Below are 21776 nucleotides of genomic sequence, written 5' to 3'. Positions count from 1 at the left end.
TTAATCTGGCTGTTGCCATAAAAAGAGAGTAAAAAATGTTTCTATAAATGCATTAGCAACAGAAAGAGGACTAAGGAGAATCTCCATCCTTTATTTGATGCAGGGGGAAACATAGTGACAAAGGCTGGGGAAAAAGCTGAGGTGCTTAATGCCTTCTTTGCTTTAGTCTTTAGCAGTAAGACCAGTTGTTCTTGGGGTACCCAGCCCCCTGAGCTGGAAGACAGGGACAGGAAACAGAATGAAGGTCCCATAATGCAAGGGGAAATGGTTAGTGACCTGCTACACCACTTAGACATGCACAAGTCTATGGGGCTGGATGGGATTCACCCAAGGGTACTGAGAGAGCTGGCAGAAGTACTTACCAAGCCATTTTCAATCATTTATCAGCAGTCCTGGTTAACTGGGGTAGTCCCAGTTGACTGCATTGGACCTAGTCAGTATATAGGTTTATGAAAGGCAGGTCCTGCTTAAATAATCTGATCACCTTCTATAACAAAGTGACCCGCTTAGTGGATGAGGGAAAGGCTGTGGATGTTGTCTACCTAGACTCTAGTAAAGCCTTTAAACCATTTCCCACAACATTCTCCTGTAGAAACTGGCTGCTCATGGCTTGGACGGGCATATGCCTCGCTGAGTAAAAAACTGGCTGGATGGCCGGGCCCAAAGAGCTGTGGTGAATGGAGCTAAATCCAGTTGGCGTCTGGTCACAGCAGTGTTCCCCAGGGCTCCGTATTAGGGACAGTTCTCTTTAATATCTTTCTTAATAATCTGGATGAGGGCATCGGGTGCACCCTCAGTAAGTTCGCAGATGACACCAAGTTGGGTGGGAGTGTTCATCTGTTTGAAGGTAGCAAGGCTCCGCAGAGAGATCTGGACAGGCTGGATTGATGGGCCAAGGCCAATTATTCCACAAGGATAAGTGTTGGGTCCTGCACTTGGGTCACAACAACCCCATGCACCGCTACAGGCTTGGAGAACAGTGGCCGGAACGCTGCCCAGTGAAAAAGGACGTGGGGGTGTTGAGTGATAGCCAGCTGAAGATGAGATGGCAGTGTGCCCACGTGGCCAAGAAGGCCAACAGCACCCTGGCTTCTATGAGAAATGGTGTGTCCAGCAGAACTAGGGAAGTGATTTTCCCCCTGTACTCGGCACTTGTGAGGCTGCACCTCAAATACTGTGTTCAGTTTTGGGTCCCTCACTGCAAGAAAGACATTGAGGTGCTGGAGCAAGTCCAAAGAGGGGCAATGAAGCTGGTGAAGGGTCTAGAGCAGAAGTCTTATGAGGAGCGGCTGAGGGAACTGGGGGTGCTTAGTCTGGAGAAAAGGAGGCTGAGGGGAGAGCTTATTGCTGTCTACTACTACCTGAAAGGAGGTTGTAGCAAGGAGGGTGTTAGTCTCTTCTCCCAGGTAACAAGTGATAGGATGAGAGGAAATGGCCTCAAGTTGCACCAGAGGAGATTTAGATTGGACATCAGGAATAATTTCTTCACTGAAAGGATTATCAATCATTGGAACAAGCTGCCCAGGGAAGTGGTTGAGTCACGACCCCTGGAGGTATTTAAAAGACGAGTAGATGTGGTGCTTAAGGACATGGTTTAGTGGTGGACTTGGCAGTGCTAGGTTAACAGTTGAACTTGATGATCTTAGAGGTCTTTTCTAACCAATACAATTCTATGACTCTATAATTCCTCCCATCTCCATGAATTCTCATTTTCACTGATTATGTTCTGCAATTTAGTGGTGTTAATTAGCCACTGAACAGAACTCTTTATTGTCAATCCATTTTTTTGTTTGTGAATATGTTTTTCTGTTATTTGACTGCAAGTTATGTTAGCTAAACCTTTATATATATTTATTGCTATTTATGTATATTTAGTGTTCTCCTTGTCCACCGTGTAACCTAGGGTGGGTCCAGTTACATATGCTTATCTGGAAATCATCTGCACAAGACCTATAGCTGAGGAGGGATTTAGGGAAATTGTTAGGTGTTGTTCTTGCCGACTTGGCGACATTTGATTATTCCAAGATGATCTTTAGGAATGTTTCCACTATAACTACCAAGATCGTTGTAAGGTTGTCTAGGAAACCTTTTCTGTCTGGAGATCCGTTGATTAAAGGATTTCTGTGTTATTTTTGCTGTTGATTCATAAACTGGATAATTGGGTTTTGGTTTCTTTAGTGGAAGCTTTTTGCAGTTTTTGTTGGACAGTACAATGCTAAGGGCCTTGCTTTAAAGGCAGTCAAAGTAAGAGGCCATCTCTCCAAGTGAGACACATGTAGTGAGGAAAAAGCATGCTTGCAAATCTGAAGTCATTCTCTTGTAATCTCTGGTTTTTGTTTTTACATCAGGAAAAAAAAAAGAAAAAAAAAAAGAATCTGATTCTCTTAGCATTTTATCAGGGAATTAGGAAGTCAAAAATGACCAGCAGAAAATGCTATTCTAGATTATGTTCCAGCTGGCATGAAAGATAATGGTAGTTGTTAACTGAGGTTTCTGTGCAAGTTGGTGCAAAGGAATAGCTTGGAGTGATTAGCTGAAGTATATTCAATTATTCAAGATTTATGAAGGGCACATCATGCAGATTAACCTGATCACCTTCTGCAACAAAATAACATCTTCTGTTTACTTGGGGAGAGCAGTGGATGTTGTTTACCTGGACTTCAACAAAGTGTTTGACACTGTTTCCCAGAACATTCTTCTGGACAAGATATAGATTGGATGGGTGGTCTGCAAGATGGGTAGAAAATTAGCTAACAGGTTGCACCCAGAGGGTGGTAATCAATAGTTTTCACTCAGGCTGGCAGCCTGTCAAAAGTAGGGTGCCCCAGGGATCAGTACTGGGTCCTAAGCTATTCAACATCTTCATAAATGACCTGGATGATGGGATTGAAAGCACTCTCACCAAGTTTGCTGTAACACCAAACTAGGTGATGAGGTGAACATATCAGAAGGGAGAGCCATCTTACAGAGACACCCGGACAGGATGGAAGAGTGGGAAAGCAGGAACAGTATGAAGTTTAACAGTGTCAAGTGCAAAATCCTGCACATGGGACAGAATAACAAGAGCCCAATACAGGCTATTATCTGTGTGGCTGAGGAGCTGCCTTGCTGAAATGGACCTGGGGGCCCTGGTGGACAACAAGCAGCTGAATATGAGTCAGTAGTGCACCACTGCAGCAGCAAAGGCAAATCAGATCCTGGGCTGCATCCGCAGGGGTATTACTAGCAGAAATAGAGATGACATCATCCCACTCTCCTCACCACTTATCAGGCCACATCTGGAGTACTGTGTCCAGTTCTGGTGCCCACAATTCAAGAAAGATGCAGGCAAGGAAAGGGTCCAAAGGAGGGCCACAAAGATAATCAAAAGACTGGAAAACCTGCTGTATGAGGAAAGGCTGAAGGAGTTAGGTCTTTGCATCCTGGAGAAGAGAAGGCTCAGGGGGGACCTCATCACAGTATTCCAGTACTTCAAGGGCAGCTACAAAGAGGATGGAGGCTCTTCACAAGCAGACACATGGAGTAGATAAGGGGCAATGGGTACAAGTTACACTGGGAGATGTTTTATCTCAATGTAAGAAAGAAATTTTTTACAGTGAGAAAAATAATCCATTGGAATAACATCCCCAGGGACATGGAAGAGTCCATCACTGGAGTTTTTGAAGACGCGACTGGACAGGGTTCTAGATAATCTCATCTAGGCTCCCCTTCCCAGGAAAGGTTGAATCAGATTATCTTTCAAGATCCCTTCCAACCTGGGCTGGTGTATGATTCTATGGTTCTATGAGTCACCTGTCCTGCTCCAGTAATGCAAACTCATCATACTGTTAGGAGGAAGGAATTACCTGCTTGTCTGTGGCTTGAGCTCTGAACAGTACTAATCTGAAGTCACAAAACAGTAGTTCTTCTGGAAAGCGCGTCTATATGCAGGATGGCTTTGGATGCTGTTCTTTCAGTATTCACGTTGCAGAGGTGGGTACATGATACTGACCAGCATTTTGTTTGACTGAGACAGATTAGGAACTTGCCTGACTTCCAGCAAGTTTATTCAACCAGCTGTGCTGTGTGTCTAGTGAGGGAAGAAGTGGTAAGAGAAGAAGAAAGCTGTTTTTATTTAGAATGAATGCCATGATAATGGATTTATATATTCTCTTCTGAACAACTGCATCTCCCTATTTCTGATAACACTCATTATAGAAGAAAATGGCACTACTGGGGAATGATGGCCTTTTACCGTCCATCTTTCCATGTCACTAGCCTGATATTTAGCTTTATAAAGGCATGCGATGACAGAACTTTATGTAATCAAGATTTCACCGATGTTTAGGCGAGAAAAATTAACCAAGCTGACTAAATAATTTTGTGCCTCAATAGTATGAAAACTGACACAAACCACATGGAAGGAAAGCACAACTGCCTCTCTCATCTTGAATTACAGGATTCCAGTGTTGTTGTAAGACTCATCAGTCAAAGAGCATTCAGCCTCCAGGAGTTTTGTATTTTTCCGGCATGAATGGATTTCCCAGATGGTGTCTGTTAATTTTTTAAGAAAAAAATATGTGCTGAAAATTTCTTGCCCCATGGCCCAGTAAAAGTTGTATTATCTTTTCCAGTAATGGGCCACAGACCTTGTGCTAACTCTACCTTGTACTAACAGGACCCTACTCCTGGCATATTAGGCTTGTTACCAGCTTGTTATGAGAACATACTGTGTGAACCGGAGCTTGGTACCAGGTGTCTCCTGGTGTTAACATGTGGGATAACAGCGAAGGCCTTGAAAATACAGGCACAGGTTGAATACAGAGGCCCTGAGTTATAAACACCTCACTGATGGTCAGCCATTGGCCATTGGAGAACTACTGCCTTGAGAGCTGGGAAAAGACTGCTTAGAGCGTGGCAGAGAAGAAAGTAATACCCTCCATTGTCGTGCAGGGCTGGTGGCCAAGGGCTAAAGACAGTCTGCAAATTCTAATATCAAAGAGCCAGATCTCAAATTTGGGAAGAATCGTTGTGATGGGGATTGCTGTTGCAGAGTCATCATGGGGTGGGTGGATCTGCAAGCACAGCCTGCTCCCACTGCCTGCCCCAGGGACTCCAGCTCCTGCTCCCCACCTCAGTGAGCTCTCCCCTTCTCTACCAAAAGCCTGCTCCCCTCCTCCCTGCCTACCCTTTCCTCAGCCCCAGCTCTTCAGGGGCCTTTCCTGCTGACCACTCACCCACCTCCATCAGTAGTATGACTAGACAGTACGTGTGTACTTGTGTGTGTGAGCTTTTTCCTCTCTAGATTCTGCACTTTTCTCCTCTTCAATGCCCTAACTCCTCGGTGAAGACCTCCGGCAAATAAACTCAATTTGGCTAGTTATTAGTTTTGGCAAAAGAATATATGAGAAGAAAATAAAAATGAGGTGGCTTATCTGCAATTCTTATAGTGGGAAATTCTTTGCTTAAACTTTAGGAACTGATCCTGTCAGCTATTCAAAGCTTTTTCTGATTTTCTGAGATGCTTCTCACCTGTATTATATTCGTTGGATATTGAATCAGGTCCTTTGTTATCATAAAGCCATATGGAATAGAAATAATCACATTCAAAACCTTCCTTAGTAGCTGCTGGGGAGATCATTACTGTAACAGAGGAAAAAGGAGGTCCTGGTTGGCTAAAACCCAAATCTTTGCTTTCCATGCAGCCTTGGGTTGACTGGTTAAGGGATCAGGAGCACAAGTAGTGTTCTCCTCTATTCCTCCAGTTGCAGGGTATGATAAAGGAAGAAACAGGAAGAGCCAGGAGACCAATACCTGGCTCTGAGCCTGGTGACACCAGCAGAATTTTAGGTTTTTCAATCATGGGTTGATCTACGTGACACCAGGCCTGCTGGCGACAAATGAGGTACACCTGTCTCAAAGCGGGAAAAGGATCTTTGCAAAGGAGTTAGCAGGGCGCATCAAAAGAACTTTAAACTAGGATTGAAGGGCCAAGGGGATAAAACCAGGCTTGCTAAAGACAAGCCTGGGGGCTGCACTCTATTTGTGGGATGGTGTGCTAGCGAGGTCCTTTGATCTTCCATCTCAGTGGAGGCAGGGGATGGAGACCCATGCGACAGCAAAGACGCAAGGGTTGGTTAGTGATGGGTTAGAAACCGTGGAAGTGCCTAAGAATGGTCATGCAGGATTTAGGGCTTCTCCTCCCACAAATGTGGCAGGATCAACAGCCCAACTGAAGTGCATATGCACCAATGCATGCAGCATGGGCAACAAACAGCAGAGCTGGAAGCCATTGTGCAGCAGGAAAACTATGACACAGGTGCCATCACAGAAACATGGTGGGATGAATCACACAACTGAAGTGCTGCAATGGATGGTTATAAACTCTTCAGAAGGGAAGCTCTGGATGCCCCTTCACTGGAAGTGTTTAAGGCCAGGTTGGATGGGTCTTTGAGCAACCTGGTCTAGTGGAAAGGTGCCCCTGACCATGGCAGGGGGATTGGAACTAGATGATCTTTAAGGTCCCTTCCAACCCAAACCATTCTATGATTCTATGATTCTATGATAGGCAAGGTAGGAGAGGCGATAGGGTGGCCCTATATGTTAGGGAGTGTTTTGACTGTCTAGAGCTTGATGATGGTGACAACAGGGTTGAGTGTTTATGGGTAGGAATCAGGGGGAAGGACAACTAGGCAGATATCATGGTGGGAGTCTGCTATAGACCATCCAACCAGGATGAAGAGGTAGATGAAATATTCTATAAGCAGCTGGGAGAAGTCTCACAATCAGTAGCCCTTGTTCTTGTGAGGGGACTTCAACTTAGCGAATGTCTGCTGGAAATACAGCAGAGAGGAAACAGTCTCGGAGGTTACTGGAGTGTGTGGAAGAAAATTTTCTGATGCAGATGGTGAGTGAGCCAACTAGGGAAGGTTAGGACTACAAAGATGTCATAAGGATATGCAAGGGAGAAAATTAGAAGGGCCAATGCCCAACTAGAACTTAATCTTGCCACTTTGGTAAAAGGCAATAAAAAATGTTTCTATAAATACATTAGCAACAAGAGGAGGGCCAAGCAGAATCTCCTACTGAGGGAGCCGATGAAAGTGCTCACCAAGCCACTTTCCGTCATTTATCAGCAGTCCTGGCTAGCCAGGGATGTCCCAGGTGACCAGAAATTAGCAAGTGTGATGCCCATCTACAAGAAGGGCCAGAAAGAAGGCCCAGGGAACTACAGGCCTGTCAGTCTGACCTCAGTACGCGGGAAGATCATGGAGCAAATAATCTTGAGTGCCATCATGCAGCACGTACAGGGCAACCAGGCAATCAGGCCCAGTCAGCATGGGTTTATGAAAGGCAGGTCCTGCTTAAATAATCTGATCTCCTTCTATAACAAAGTGACCCGCTTAGTGGATGAGGGAAAGGCTGTGGATGTTGTCTACCTAGAATTTAGTAAAACCTTTGACACCATTTCCCACAACATTCTCCTGTAGAAACTGGCTGCTCATGGCTTGGACGGGCATACACTTTGCTGGGTAAAAAACTGGCTGGATGGCCGGGCCCAAAGAGCTGTGTTGTGAATGGAGTTAAATCCAGTTAGTAGCCGATCACAAGTGGTGTTCCCCAGGGCTCAGTATTGGGACCAGCTCTCTTTAATTTCTTTCTCAATGATCTGGATGAGGGGATCGAGTGCACCCTCAGTAAGTTCGAAGATGACACCAAGTTGGGTGGGAGCATTGATCTGCTTGAGGGTAGGAAGGCTTTGCAGAGGGATCTGGACAGTCTGGATTGATGGGCTGAGGCCAATTATTCCACAAGGTCAACTGTATAAGGTTCCACAAGGCTAAGTGTTGGGTCCTGCACTTGGGTCACAACAACCCCATGCACCGCTACAGGCTTGGAGAACAGTGGCTGGAACGCTGCCCAGTGGAAAACTACGTGGGGTATTGAGTGATAGCCAGCTGAAGATGAGATGGCAATGCACCCACGTGGCCAAGAAGGCCAACAGCACCCTGGCTTCTATGAGAAATGGTGTGTCCAGCAGAACTAGGGAAGTGATTTTCCCCCTGTACTCGGCACTTGTGAGGCTGCACCTCAAATACTGTGTTCAGTTTTGGGTCCCTCACTGCAAGAAAGACATTGAGGTGCTGGAGCAAGTCCAAAGAGGGGCAATGAAGCTGGTGAAGGGTCTAGAGCAGAAGTCTTATGAGGAGCGGCTGAGGGAACTGGGGGTGCTTAGTCTGGAGAAAAGGAGGCTGAGGGGAGAGCTTATTGCTGTCTACTACTACCTGAAAGGAGGTTGTAGCAAGGAGGGTGTTAGTCTCTTCTCCCAGGTAACAAGTGATAGGATGAGAGGAAATGGCCTCAAGTTGCACCAGAGGAGATTTAGATTGGACATCAGGAATAATTTCTTCACTGAAAGGATTATCAATCATTGGAACAAGCTGCCCAGGGAAGTGGTTGAGTCACGACCCCTGGAGGTATTTAAAAGACGAGTAGATGTGGTGCTTAAGGACATGGTTTAGTGGTGGACTTGGCAGTGCTAGGTTAACAGTTGAACTTGATGATCTTAGAGGTCTTTTCTAACCAATACAATTCTATGACTCTATAATTCCTCCCATCTCCATGAATTCTCATTTTCACTGATTATGTTCTGCAATTTAGTGGTGTTAATTAGCCACTGAACAGAACTCTTTATTGTCAATCCATTTTTTTGTTTGTGAATATGTTTTTCTGTTATTTGACTGCAAGTTATGTTAGCTAAACCTTTATATATATTTATTGCTATTTATGTATATTTAGTGTTCTCCTTGTCCACCGTGTAACCTAGGGTGGGTCCAGTTACATATGCTTATCTGGAAATCATCTGCACAAGACCTATAGCTGAGGAGGGATTTAGGGAAATTGTTAGGTGTTGTTCTTGCCGACTTGGCGACATTTGATTATTCCAAGATGATCTTTAGGAATGTTTCCACTATAACTACCAAGATCGTTGTAAGGTTGTCTAGGAAACCTTTTCTGTCTGGAGATCCGTTGATTAAAGGATTTCTGTGTTATTTTTGCTGTTGATTCATAAACTGGATAATTGGGTTTTGGTTTCTTTAGTGGAAGCTTTTTGCAGTTTTTGTTGGACAGTACAATGCTAAGGGCCTTGCTTTAAAGGCAGTCAAAGTAAGAGGCCATCTCTCCAAGTGAGACACATGTAGTGAGGAAAAAGCATGCTTGCAAATCTGAAGTCATTCTCTTGTAATCTCTGGTTTTTGTTTTTACATCAGGAAAAAAAAAAGAAAAAAAAAAGAATCTGATTCTCTTAGCATTTTATCAGGGAATTAGGAAGTCAAAAATGACCAGCAGAAAATGCTATTCTAGATTATGTTCCAGCTGGCATGAAAGATAATGGTAGTTGTTAACTGAGGTTTCTGTGCAAGTTGGTGCAAAGGAATAGCTTGGAGTGATTAGCTGAAGTATATTCAATTATTCAAGATTTATGAAGGGCACATCATGCAGATTAACCTGATCACCTTCTGCAACAAAATAACATCTTCTGTTTACTTGGGGAGAGCAGTGGATGTTGTTTACCTGGACTTCAACAAAGTGTTTGACACTGTTTCCCAGAACATTCTTCTGGACAAGATATAGATTGGATGGGTGGTCTGCAAGATGGGTAGAAAATTAGCTAACAGGTTGCACCCAGAGGGTGGTAATCAATAGTTTTCACTCAGGCTGGCAGCCTGTCAAAAGTAGGGTGCCCCAGGGATCAGTACTGGGTCCTAAGCTATTCAACATCTTCATAAATGACCTGGATGATGGGATTGAAAGCACTCTCACCAAGTTTGCTGTAACACCAAACTAGGTGATGAGGTGAACATATCAGAAGGGAGAGCCATCTTACAGAGACACCCGGACAGGATGGAAGAGTGGGAAAGCAGGAACAGTATGAAGTTTAACAGTGTCAAGTGCAAAATCCTGCACATGGGACAGAATAACAAGAGCCCAATACAGGCTATTATCTGTGTGGCTGAGGAGCTGCCTTGCTGAAATGGACCTGGGGGCCCTGGTGGACAACAAGCAGCTGAATATGAGTCAGTAGTGCACCACTGCAGCAGCAAAGGCAAATCAGATCCTGGGCTGCATCCGCAGGGGTATTACTAGCAGAAATAGAGATGACATCATCCCACTCTCCTCACCACTTATCAGGCCACATCTGGAGTACTGTGTCCAGTTCTGGTGCCCACAATTCAAGAAAGATGCAGGCAAGGAAAGGGTCCAAAGGAGGGCCACAAAGATAATCAAAAGACTGGAAAACCTGCTGTATGAGGAAAGGCTGAAGGAGTTAGGTCTTTGCATCCTGGAGAAGAGAAGGCTCAGGGGGGACCTCATCACAGTATTCCAGTACTTCAAGGGCAGCTACAAAGAGGATGGAGGCTCTTCACAAGCAGACACATGGAGTAGATAAGGGGCAATGGGTACAAGTTACACTGGGAGATGTTTTATCTCAATGTAAGAAAGAAATTTTTTACAGTGAGAAAAATAATCCATTGGAATAACATCCCCAGGGACATGGAAGAGTCCATCACTGGAGTTTTTGAAGACGCGACTGGACAGGGTTCTAGATAATCTCATCTAGGCTCCCCTTCCCAGGAAAGGTTGAATCAGATTATCTTTCAAGATCCCTTCCAACCTGGGCTGGTGTATGATTCTATGGTTCTATGAGTCACCTGTCCTGCTCCAGTAATGCAAACTCATCATACTGTTAGGAGGAAGGAATTACCTGCTTGTCTGTGGCTTGAGCTCTGAACAGTACTAATCTGAAGTCACAAAACAGTAGTTCTTCTGGAAAGCGCGTCTATATGCAGGATGGCTTTGGATGCTGTTCTTTCAGTATTCACGTTGCAGAGGTGGGTACATGATACTGACCAGCATTTTGTTTGACTGAGACAGATTAGGAACTTGCCTGACTTCCAGCAAGTTTATTCAACCAGCTGTGCTGTGTGTCTAGTGAGGGAAGAAGTGGTAAGAGAAGAAGAAAGCTGTTTTTATTTAGAATGAATGCCATGATAATGGATTTATATATTCTCTTCTGAACAACTGCATCTCCCTATTTCTGATAACACTCATTATAGAAGAAAATGGCACTACTGGGGAATGATGGCCTTTTACCGTCCATCTTTCCATGTCACTAGCCTGATATTTAGCTTTATAAAGGCATGCGATGACAGAACTTTATGTAATCAAGATTTCACCGATGTTTAGGCGAGAAAAATTAACCAAGCTGACTAAATAATTTTGTGCCTCAATAGTATGAAAACTGACACAAACCACATGGAAGGAAAGCACAACTGCCTCTCTCATCTTGAATTACAGGATTCCAGTGTTGTTGTAAGACTCATCAGTCAAAGAGCATTCAGCCTCCAGGAGTTTTGTATTTTTCCGGCATGAATGGATTTCCCAGATGGTGTCTGTTAATTTTTTAAGAAAAAAATATGTGCTGAAAATTTCTTGCCCCATGGCCCAGTAAAAGTTGTATTATCTTTTCCAGTAATGGGCCACAGACCTTGTGCTAACTCTACCTTGTACTAACAGGACCCTACTCCTGGCATATTAGGCTTGTTACCAGCTTGTTATGAGAACATACTGTGTGAACCGGAGCTTGGTACCAGGTGTCTCCTGGTGTTAACATGTGGGATAACAGCGAAGGCCTTGAAAATACAGGCACAGGTTGAATACAGAGGCCCTGAGTTATAAACACCTCACTGATGGTCAGCCATTGGCCATTGGAGAACTACTGCCTTGAGAGCTGGGAAAAGACTGCTTAGAGCGTGGCAGAGAAGAAAGTAATACCCTCCATTGTCGTGCAGGGCTGGTGGCCAAGGGCTAAAGACAGTCTGCAAATTCTAATATCAAAGAGCCAGATCTCAAATTTGGGAAGAATCGTTGTGATGGGGATTGCTGTTGCAGAGTCATCATGGGGTGGGTGGATCTGCAAGCACAGCCTGCTCCCACTGCCTGCCCCAGGGACTCCAGCTCCTGCTCCCCACCTCAGTGAGCTCTCCCCTTCTCTACCAAAAGCCTGCTCCCCTCCTCCCTGCCTACCCTTTCCTCAGCCCCAGCTCTTCAGGGGCCTTTCCTGCTGACCACTCACCCACCTCCATCAGTAGTATGACTAGACAGTACGTGTGTACTTGTGTGTGTGAGCTTTTTCCTCTCTAGATTCTGCACTTTTCTCCTCTTCAATGCCCTAACTCCTCGGTGAAGACCTCCGGCAAATAAACTCAATTTGGCTAGTTATTAGTTTTGGCAAAAGAATATATGAGAAGAAAATAAAAATGAGGTGGCTTATCTGCAATTCTTATAGTGGGAAATTCTTTGCTTAAACTTTAGGAACTGATCCTGTCAGCTATTCAAAGCTTTTTCTGATTTTCTGAGATGCTTCTCACCTGTATTATATTCGTTGGATATTGAATCAGGTCCTTTGTTATCATAAAGCCATATGGAATAGAAATAATCACATTCAAAACCTTCCTTAGTAGCTGCTGGGGAGATCATTACTGTAACAGAGGAAAAAGGAGGTCCTGGTTGGCTAAAACCCAAATCTTTGCTTTCCATGCAGCCTTGGGTTGACTGGTTAAGGGATCAGGAGCACAAGTAGTGTTCTCCTCTATTCCTCCAGTTGCAGGGTATGATAAAGGAAGAAACAGGAAGAGCCAGGAGACCAATACCTGGCTCTGAGCCTGGTGACACCAGCAGAATTTTAGGTTTTTCAATCATGGGTTGATCTACGTGACACCAGGCCTGCTGGCGACAAATGAGGTACACCTGTCTCAAAGCGGGAAAAGGATCTTTGCAAAGGAGTTAGCAGGGCGCATCAAAAGAACTTTAAACTAGGATTGAAGGGCCAAGGGGATAAAACCAGGCTTGCTAAAGACAAGCCTGGGGGCTGCACTCTATTTGTGGGATGGTGTGCTAGCGAGGTCCTTTGATCTTCCATCTCAGTGGAGGCAGGGGATGGAGACCCATGCGACAGCAAAGACGCAAGGGTTGGTTAGTGATGGGTTAGAAACCGTGGAAGTGCCTAAGAATGGTCATGCAGGATTTAGGGCTTCTCCTCCCACAAATGTGGCAGGATCAACAGCCCAACTGAAGTGCATATGCACCAATGCATGCAGCATGGGCAACAAACAGGAGAGCTGGAAGCCATTGTGCAGCAGGAAAACTATGACACAGGTGCCATCACAGAAACATGGTGGGATGAATCACACAACTGAAGTGCTGCAATGGATGGTTATAAACTCTTCAGAAGGGAAGCTCTGGATGCCCCTTCACTGGAAGTGTTTAAGGCCAGGTTGGATGGGTCTTTGAGCAACCTGGTCTAGTGGAAAGGTGCCCCTGACCATGGCAGGGGGATTGGAACTAGATGATCTTTAAGGTCCCTTCCAACCCAAACCATTCTATGATTCTATGATTCTATGATAGGCAAGGTAGGAGAGGCGATAGGGTGGCCCTATATGTTAGGGAGTGTTTTGACTGTCTAGAGCTTGATGATGGTGACAACAGGGTTGAGTGTTTATGGGTAGGAATCAGGGGGAAGGACAACTAGGCAGATATCATGGTGGGAGTCTGCTATAGACCATCCAACCAGGATGAAGAGGTAGATGAAATATTCTATAAGCAGCTGGGAGAAGTCTCACAATCAGTAGCCCTTGTTCTTGTGAGGGGACTTCAACTTAGCGAATGTCTGCTGGAAATACAGCAGAGAGGAAACAGTCTCGGAGGTTACTGGAGTGTGTGGAAGAAAATTTTCTGATGCAGATGGTGAGTGAGCCAACTAGGGAAGGTTAGGACTACAAAGATGTCATAAGGATATGCAAGGGAGAAAATTAGAAGGGCCAATGCCCAACTAGAACTTAATCTTGCCACTTTGGTAAAAGGCAATAAAAAATGTTTCTATAAATACATTAGCAACAAGAGGAGGGCCAAGCAGAATCTCCTACTGAGGGAGCCGATGAAAGTGCTCACCAAGCCACTTTCCGTCATTTATCAGCAGTCCTGGCTAGCCAGGGATGTCCCAGGTGACCAGAAATTAGCAAGTGTGATGCCCATCTACAAGAAGGGCCAGAAAGAAGGCCCAGGGAACTACAGGCCTGTCAGTCTGACCTCAGTACGCGGGAAGATCATGGAGCAAATAATCTTGAGTGCCATCATGCAGCACGTACAGGGCAACCAGGCAATCAGGCCCAGTCAGCATGGGTTTATGAAAGGCAGGTCCTGCTTAAATAATCTGATCTCCTTCTATAACAAAGTGACCCGCTTAGTGGATGAGGGAAAGGCTGTGGATGTTGTCTACCTAGAATTTAGTAAAACCTTTGACACCATTTCCCACAACATTCTCCTGTAGAAACTGGCTGCTCATGGCTTGGACGGGCATACACTTTGCTGGGTAAAAAACTGGCTGGATGGCCGGGCCCAAAGAGCTGTGTTGTGAATGGAGTTAAATCCAGTTAGTAGCCGATCACAAGTGGTGTTCCCCAGGGCTCAGTATTGGGACCAGCTCTCTTTAATTTCTTTCTCAATGATCTGGATGAGGGGATCGAGTGCACCCTCAGTAAGTTCGAAGATGACACCAAGTTGGGTGGGAGCATTGATCTGCTTGAGGGTAGGAAGGCTTTGCAGAGGGATCTGGACAGTCTGGATTGATGGGCTGAGGCCAATTATTCCACAAGGTCAACTGTATAAGGTTCCACAAGGCTAAGTGTTGGGTCCTGCACTTGGGTCACAACAACCCCATGCACCGCTACAGGCTTGGAGAACAGTGGCTGGAACGCTGCCCAGTGGAAAACTACGTGGGGTATTGAGTGATAGCCAGCTGAAGATGAGATGGCAATGCACCCACGTGGCCAAGAAGGCCAACAGCACCCTGGCTTCTATGAGAAATGGTGTGTCCAGCAGAACTAGGGAAGTGATTTTCCCCCTGTACTCGGCACTTGTGAGGCTGCACCTCAAATACTGTGTTCAGTTTTGGGTCCCTCACTGCAAGAAAGACATTGAGGTGCTGGAGCAAGTCCAAAGAGGGGCAATGAAGCTGGTGAAGGGTCTAGAGCAGAAGTCTTATGAGGAGCGGCTGAGGGAACTGGGGGTGCTTAGTCTGGAGAAAAGGAGGCTGAGGGGAGAGCTTATTGCTGTCTACTACTACCTGAAAGGAGGTTGTAGCAAGGAGGGTGTTAGTCTCTTCTCCCAGGTAACAAGTGATAGGATGAGAGGAAATGGCCTCAAGTTGCACCAGAGGAGATTTAGATTGGACATCAGGAATAATTTCTTCACTGAAAGGATTATCAATCATTGGAACAAGCTGCCCAGGGAAGTGGTTGAGTCACGACCCCTGGAGGTATTTAAAAGATGAGTAGATGTGGTGCTTAGTGGTGGACTTGGCAGTGTTAGGTTAACGGTTGTATTCAATGATCTTAAGGGTCCTTTCCAACCAAAACGATTCTATGATTCTATGATTCTATGCATGTGGTTTGGTACATGGTTATTATTGAGGCTTCAGGTACCCCATGCAGACTCAGACTTTCCTCTCTTCAGCAGATAACTTCTGAAGCAACTAATGTAATGCTGGAGTTGTATTTGCTTATAACACAAAGATAATTTGCAAGAGCCCCATTGATGGATAGGCCATGAAGAAAAAACACCTCAGTTTACAGAGGAACTTGTAGCAGACTTGATAAAAATTGCAGTGCTTTTTATGGTCATCACCACAGATGACTAATTTAGAACAAAGAAATGCAGATCTCCAGTTTTACTCGTAAGTATTCCACTTTAGCACATTAGCTTATAAAGATTTAATTTCAGTTCTGCTCTGAATAGTATCGTTGTCACTGGTATGATATAGTCTCTACTATAATTAATGTATACTCACAGTGTAGAATTATCAATAAAATATGCTATAATTGCTCAAATATCTGTCAGTGACTGTCCATCATGCCTGTATGATAATATGCACTGATAATACCAAAACATTGGTATATATTTTCAGATCTAGAGTTAGTCTTATAAACAACCATTACAGTCATGTCAATTACATCAGCTAAGATACAGATATTAGGGCGCATATCTGCGCCCTAAGGTGGGGGGCTGAAAATGAAATTATTCCACCTAATGTCATCTGTGAAAAGACAGCAATATCTCTCATAACAGCCAAAGAATCAGAAGTCCCTGATTGCTAGATGCTGAAATATTCCCCAGTGACAATTCTTTTTGGAATAATAAGAGACAAAAGTGCCACTTCCAATTCCGTGCTGTCAGCCTGTAAGGCCGAAAATCCTGTGGGTACCATAACACTTACATTTTGCTGAGAATTTCCCTAACTTGTGAAATAAGGCACCCTTCACAAGGAGATGGGATTTCATCTTTGGCTCCGGAGGGACTGGGATTTCCTCTTTGGTGCACTGATTTTCAGATCTGCATTTCAAGGAGAAAATTAAAACAAACAAACAAATATTAAAACAAATTACAAACTTACTATCATGTCATATTTGGGATTTCAGTTCTTTTTGTGTTCTGCAGTATGGAAAGACAATGTGATAATCCCAGATGACACAACATAGTAATGACTTTTAAACTGTGATGTATTGCTGAAGATAATGTAACACAAATGTTTTGTAAACAAAACATACACACACTCACATACACACAAAACATTTGTATTACATGTTGTAACAGATATGCATACATATAGATATGTAAATAATATGCCATGATGCTTCTATACTGTTAGAAATTAGAGGATTAATTTGATTCCAGTTTCTTGCCTCCTGTCACTCAGACGCCTATAATTCCAGGGATTGTTTTCTCTCAGAGGGACTTTGTGGGGAGTCGCTTTCCCAGCGTTCCCAGCAAATAGGTAACTACACAGTACAGAAAATATATCTCAGCGTTTTTGTGGAAGCTGTGTAAGTGGAATTGATTTAGATAAAAATATGCCTGTAAATTGATAAGGGGATCCAGGAAAGCAGAAAAAACCCAAAGCGTTCAAAAGATATTTGACACTGCCTTTCTACATGACCAAATATAAAATGGTAAAATTTTTGCACCAATTTTTCCAAAGCCAAACCAAAAAAAAGGGCTGTATTTATTAAAGCCCTATAAAAATGGTACTGAATTATAAAATGCCTAATAATATAGAACTTATAGTGATAGTGTGACTTACATTTGCAATAAAACATATAATCCATCTTCAAAAGACTGAATGCTTGGTTTTGCTATAAGAAATTGTACAAGTAATAAAAAAAATCATTGTTGAGGGATTTGTTAAAACCAGATCATGGGTCTCAGCTCTAAGTGAATTTATTTTGAACCTTCTGAAGCAGACATTGCAAATTTTTACATTCTAATGAGTGAAATAAAAACATATATTTCAAAGAAAACAGCACTCATAAATTACATTTATGACACATGAGGTTGCTGACTGCTGTGCAGGGAGCACAGAGTAATGGTGCTAATATGCACTCTAGCTTGATTTTCTCAGTTCCCAACATGCTCTAATTCTACACTACAAATCTTTAAATGGCAGTTATATTTTAATTAATATGATTATGTGCTGCCATTAGCAAACCCTCCCCCAGCACATTTCTCCTGCCAAACCCATGAATGCCAGTAAACCATTAACATAAAAGGGCTGTTTGCTTATTAAATTCATCTACACAAATAGGCAAGGGTTGCAATTGTTGATTTGCCATTGAAAGAACAGAACATGAGCGAGTTGCACAGTAGCTGGCAGTTGCAATTATCTAGTGTAATTAAGTCTAATTTATAAGCCCCCCTCAAATGAGAAAGTAACAATTTTTGTTAATTAACAAGAGCATTTGTAAAGCTCGTTAACTCCATCATTCACCATCTGCCTGGATAGATGGGAACACACAGTTATTATTGTGGGACATGTTGCATATGTGTATTCTTGTAGTAATGTGTTTGTAAAGTCTAATGATTGAAATGGGAGATAGGAATGGATGTTATATTACAGTGAAAAGAAGATCTACTGTTTTCATTTATCTTTACATCAATGCAAGTGCTTTGTCATTATCTTGGGCATACGGTTTCATTATTCTGATACAGCACTCTGTTACATTGCCTCATACCTTCATCCCTACAAGCCTGCAGGGTACAAGAGCACTTATCTTTCCTGATGACTGTTGAATCATTTAAAACAAGTTATTAGTGAAACAATTAAAATGATATTGGTTCACAATTGTATTGATAGCTGCCAGGCATAATGAAACATTCTGAATAGCAGTTGGGGGTTCTCAGAATGGGTAGGAAATGCTGTTAATCAGAGACAAGAGAAACCTCTAAAGAAAAACTAAATTGCAAGAACATATTAATTGTATTGGAACATTTCATTTAATTGAGAACAAAGGGAAGGTAAAAATCATATTATCAATGTTTTATGAACATGAAGGAATAAGAAAATTACTATGTCATTTGTCACATATTTCTGTCGGAAATGAAAATTGAAAAGGTTGTATTTAACTTTAACGGGAGCAGGCCAAATACATCATGTTGTTACACATTTTGTTTTTCACTGGGATTGCAAAAACTGAAAGTAATAATGATTTTTCCCTGTTAGAAAGTGACTGTGAGTGAGTAAGCAATAAGCAAGTTACAGTCTGCTAGTCAGCCATGTAAGGGAATGGGATATCTGTGCTGTCCTGCCCATTCACGGAAGTCTTGAGAAATTGCCACTATAAAATCGGATGTGAACAATGTGCAAACGGCACAGCACACACACTTCTTTTTCTTTTTAGTATTTTCTTAGGAAGAAGATCATGATCAATGTTGTGGAATTGTAGTGCTCATAAGAGTATGTTTAATACTTCTACTGAATAATAGGCATATTTGCCTGATCCAATGCTCTATTGTAGCTACTGGAGAGGCTCAGATCAGACGATTCTCATTTATACAAAAGGCCTTAATGTGGTTGCAAATGTATGTAATTTAAAGTCTCGTACCCTGCACAATGCTATAAAGGGTCTCTGCATAAATGGGAATTGGGCCCACTGAGTTGATTGAACACTGGATAAATTTATCTTAATCTCACCCTCCATCACCACTGACCTCCTAATACTGAGCAACATGGAGAAAGGTTTGCCATTTATACCAGATTTCTAGGCAGCTCTTTGATTTTCCCCTAGGGTGACAAGAGGGATGAACAAATGGTACAGAAGTTTCTTTGAAACAGTAATTGGTATAAAATGATATGAAAACCATTGACAATGAAGAAGTCTTCCAACTTAAATATCATTAAGTTAAAGTTTTATTCCTTCCTTTATTTCCCCTTCGGAAGATTCCTTGTATGCTGTGACCAGAAGGAAAAGCTGTCATTTCTCCAGTTTCCAGGCTGAACTCAGAAAGATTGTAGAGCAACCAAGTTCTGTGTATGACATTTTTCTTACTTGGGCTTGAAAGGTTTTAAATTAGTTAAAAAAAACAGATCAAACTTTTTAAAAGCAGAGCTGGTATTTCCATTGGTTCACAAATTATTGCATTTTATGAATCTTTTTCTTACCTGTTATTGTTGAATGGATAGTGTTTACAAATGTATCTGAGCTGGGAGCATTTCATGAACTACTTAGCCCAGAAAATCCTTTAGAAATTTGTTACACAGAACATTATTTTCTTTCTTTCTGTGTAATATGGTCATTTAACTTGCATAGTACATTTCTTCTTTTCTCAGTGGATTGCCTAAACTTTACAAGTTAATACCTTGCCTCATCTTGGAACTTACTGCATCAGTTCTGTAACTCCCTGGCTTCCTATTTGTGTAGCATCCCTCCTTTCCTCTACTATTTTCAAGCTGCTGTACAAGGCACCAAAACAATCAGAAATAGCGTTGGAAACAGAAGTAAATGTATCAGTGTTATTCATTGCATGTGTCTTCTATTTTCAAATTCTTACTCAGTCTTCAGCTACTGACCAGGTTCAAAGATGGGCTACTGGACCAGTTAGCACTGTAAATGTTTAGCTATTCATATGTTTTTCAACCCAAAGGAATAAAAACCACTACACATATTATACTGATTTATAATTCAAATTTATGAGCCTGGAAATAATGCACATTGCTATAAATTAACAAAAGCAGGAGCTTATTAAAAACCATTTCTATGGGGGAAAGCTTTAAACTCAATTTTTTACCTTAATGATGAGAATCAAATTAGACCTACATAATGATTATTACTTAATAGAGAGGTAATGAATGTAAAATTCATCAGAAACAGTTATTTTGACAGTATTTATGAAGGTGAAATATTTGTTCTCTCTGTCTCTCAAATGGAGAAAGAAGAAAGACAGACTCATATCGGGAGAGACTTAAGGCCAAACCCTGGCTAACAGAACAGGAGAATTAATGTTTGCAGGGTGCATTGGTACGGTGACGACAAGTAGGTGAGATTAGCTTTGTGAATGCTAGGAGAAAGGTATGCAAATTTTTGTGAGAAATTCTTCAAAAGATCAGCCTCTAAAGAGTCCTGAACACCTGCAGTTTTTAATGGCTTTAACTGGAGTTTTGAGTATTGAGCACTTGCAGAATTCATTTCTGTAGTAGAGAGAGGGGGGAAAAAAAAGAATCTCACTGTGTATGTGGTCTCCTGATGTTTTATTTTAAAGAAAAAAGGAAAGCTGGAATTTTGCCTGTCTAGAAAGCAAAGAAATATATAGGCCAGATTTATTGGCTGCCTAGCAGATTTTACATTCAATTTTACATTTACATTCAATTTTCTGCCATGTGCCTATATAGATCAGCTGGGCAAGCACTTTCAGCATAAAAAAACTTGTTTGTGTATAAATATGTTGATTCACATGCAAATCGGCTCATTCATACATGAATACGCATGTTTGCCTGGATAAAATATTCCAGACATTCATGACAAAGATGTAGAAAGCCCAGCAGTAACAGTACAGATGATCACAGCAAAGTAAAGAAAAAAAACCCTAATAAAAATCCTGTCATGGACTGAGCAAAAGTATTCATAAAAATATGGTTCCATTAAATTTCTAACGCCTGCTTTTGCTTATTGTTTACTTGTTATGCAAGGAAGGTTTTTCTCGTAAAAACAGATTTTAAATATGAAGATTGCATACTTGTATGACAAAGAGGTTGTGTGAATGGAGAAAACTTCCTAAGTGAGCTGCAGTGATGAAGAGTTACACTTTCACTAATTTTGAACTGAACATATATATATAAATATTTACAGAAGAAAGACTGCGTATTCCAGCAAAAGCCAATCCCTGCTTTGCAACCAACAGTTTATTAATTTTAGGGTGATAACTAGGTTTTCCACCCCATGGTCTTATGATAAAGAAGGTTTCTGTGGCACTGGTTCATCACTTAGTGCTACAGCACTGGTATGGAGACCAAGAGAAAAAGAAACTACATTAATTTTGCATCTATTCTTGGCTCAGAAGGCTATGTCAGCTTTTGCTAGCCATATTTTTTACTCTAGACCATAAGTCCTTTTGTCTTTTCTGGTCTTGGGAGATATCAGTAAAATAAAAATTCTATGTCAATGCTCTCTAGCATAGTTACATGTACATGTTTCTCATTTAGGATTACACAGAATTAGTCCTTCATCAGCAGAGGACTACAGAAACTACAATGGTGGGAATATTTTTCCATGCAAGACCAGCTCTTCCCTTTCTGTGGTAATTATTTCTCTTACTGGATCAAGCATAACACTTTCTGGGTTACATGCTCTGAAGTTAGACAGCTGCTCACTGTGAGGGTTTCTCCTCTCTCCTGGCCATTCAGTTAG

The sequence above is a fragment of the Nyctibius grandis genome, chromosome 3, assembly GCF_013368605.1.
Source record: "Nyctibius grandis isolate bNycGra1 chromosome 3, bNycGra1.pri, whole genome shotgun sequence".
In the NCBI taxonomy this organism is placed as follows: Eukaryota; Metazoa; Chordata; class Aves; order Nyctibiiformes; family Nyctibiidae; genus Nyctibius; species Nyctibius grandis.
This window is presented reverse-complemented; position numbering follows the sequence as displayed.